This window comes from Miniopterus schreibersii, assembly GCF_964146895.1.
Source record: "Miniopterus schreibersii genome assembly, chromosome: 8".
Taxonomy (NCBI): Eukaryota; Metazoa; Chordata; class Mammalia; order Chiroptera; family Miniopteridae; genus Miniopterus; species Miniopterus schreibersii.
Window position 1 is genome coordinate 70,827,885 of NC_138109.1, and position 2,358 is coordinate 70,830,242.

The 2,358-nt window shown below is 47.1% G+C and overlaps 1 pseudogene across 1 annotated transcript; it reads left to right on the forward strand.

Moving 5' to 3' along the window:
* Window positions 1-230: 230 nt before the first annotated feature.
* On the forward strand, window positions 231-1,766 carry LOC308560971 (MYND-type zinc finger-containing chromatin reader ZMYND8 pseudogene; annotated as a pseudogene). The gene has a single exon. The product of its transcript is annotated as an MYND-type zinc finger-containing chromatin reader ZMYND8 pseudogene (transcript).
* The last annotated feature ends 592 nt before the right edge of the window (window positions 1,767-2,358 follow it).

A 2,358-nucleotide genomic window follows, 5' to 3' on the forward strand; every position in this document is an offset into this window, starting at 1 on the left:
ATTGTACTCTCTCCATTGGTTTGCAACTTGCTTGACACACGTTAACATAACGTCTTGAAGACCTTTCCATATTTATACATAAACATTACCTTATTCTTTTTAATAATTGGAAAATATCTCAATGTCTGCATGTTCTATAATTTTTTTAAACTATTCTTTTAAAAGCTATTGAGGAGACCTGGGAGCTGGCCTCCATGTTTTATAAGTACTGACATTGCACAGTGTTAACGATGCACCCACCGAGCTTGGCTGAGCAGGGAAGCAAAAAGGAACAGGAGGTGGCAGAGGCCACGGGTATCTCTACTCGCTCCAAAGATCCTGGCTCCCCAGAGAGGACAGCCTGGGAAAGAAAGTCCCCCAGCCCCCCGCCCCCTTCCAATGGCCACTGGACTCCAATGGTGACTCTTCCACTCGCCGCGGGGCACATCCACAAGCGCTGTTAAACAGAAGAAGAGCCAGGCCTACTGAACAGTAACCCTAAGGAGCAGTCAGCGCTAAGACATGGTCCTTTTTACTACATGAAGCAGCCACTCACCACAGACACTGTCGATGTCTTCCCGTGGGATGGACAAAATGATTTCTCCTGCTGGGTTTGTCCCTGGCAAGGCCAAGTCCTTTGCTGTGAGCTCTGTCCCGGGGTTATCACGCTAAGTGTCTGAATCTGACATCGGAACCGGAGGGTGACTGCCTTTGTCCTGAATGTGAGAAGATCACAGTAGCAGAATGCATCGAGACCCAGAAAGCCATGACAGTGCTCACAGTTGTCCTTTCTGCTCAAGTTTGCCATTCAGAAAATGAAGCAGCCGGGGACAGACACGCTCGAGAAGCCTGTTCCACCGCAACAGCATCCCGGCTCTGCAGAATACATCTTCGTCCCCATGGGCCTTTGTACACTGGACAAGAAAGCTAAGAAGGGAATGTCTGGCTGCTCAGAAGCCTTCCTGGCTGATGCCAAGTGGATTTTGCACAACTGCATCACTTAGAATGGGGGAAATCACAAATCGACACAAATAGCGCAAACAGGCATCAAAATCTGTGAGCTTGAGATGAATGAAATCAAAATACGTGTTTTGAACCGCTTGCCAAAAAGAGATAACTGGTTTTGCGAGCCTTGTAGCAACCCACATCCTTTGGTCGGGGCAAAACCGAAGGGGTTCCCGTTCTGGCCTCCAAAGCTCTGGGGGAAGGATGGGCAGGCTGATGCCCATTTCCTTGGACAACAGGATAGGGCCTGGGTTCCAATAAACAATTGCTACCTCATATGTAAAGAAATTCCCTTTTTTGTGAAAAAGACTAAAAGCGTCTTCAACAATGCCATGCAGATGATGGAGGTTCATGTGGAGAACATTCGCAGGAAGTTTGGAGTTTTAAATTACTCTCTGTACAGGACACGCCCCACGCCCAACGGCCAGTCCCAAATGCTGCCCGACCCCAGCCACCCCAGCGCCGGTGCCACCAAGAGAGACAAGCAGAAGGTCAAGCTCAACTTTGACATGACGGCATCCCCCAAGATCCTGATGAGCAAGGTCTCCTTGTAGGATATGCGTTGCCCCCCATGAGTACAGACTGTCCCCTGCGCAGGGGCTCTGACGTGGAGCAGGCCCCGAGAAGGCCACGTGGAGCCACTTCAGCGCAAGCGAGAGTCCACGGACTCCCCGGACAAGAGCACAGCGTCGCCGGCCTCCACGAAGACGGGACAAGCAGGGAGTTTTCCAGGCGCCCCAAACCTTTCTCTCCTCAAGTGCAAGTGTCCACACCAATCATGACAAAAATGGACAGCACGGCCACCGCTGGAAGCACCCTGAATCTTAACCTGGGTCAGCCGGATTTTTGGAAGTCTCTTTCTGGGGCAATTGTGAATATTTTTGCAGGTTGAGATGCCCTTTTTTGTGTGTGGTTCTTGAACTGTGAACTCTTGGAGCAAGCTATTTAAAAGGTAGAGTGGAGAAATGGGAACGATCAATAAAAGGAACAAGTGAGGGATTTCCTGGGCCCTCTCTGCATCAAAGCTGTTTTATCTTGAAGTACCTTAGGCCAATGTTTACAGTCTTCCTTGCCCTTGACCATAGTAATCCAGTTCTCATATAAGTAAATATATGTATTTGAAGTTTTATATATAAAATAAATAAATATATACATATATATAAATAAAGGATATTGAGGTTTCGGTATTTTGCTGTTACAAACAATTCAAATGGCCTTTCCTCTACCTGCTTCTTGTGTATATATTTGGATTTTTTGGACAGATTCATAGAAATTAAATTGTTGAGTCAAAAGATATGTGCATCTCACTACACCAAGCGTCTCTGTGAGTTCTTGATTTCAACATCTATATTACTGTCAACTTTGTATGTTAAT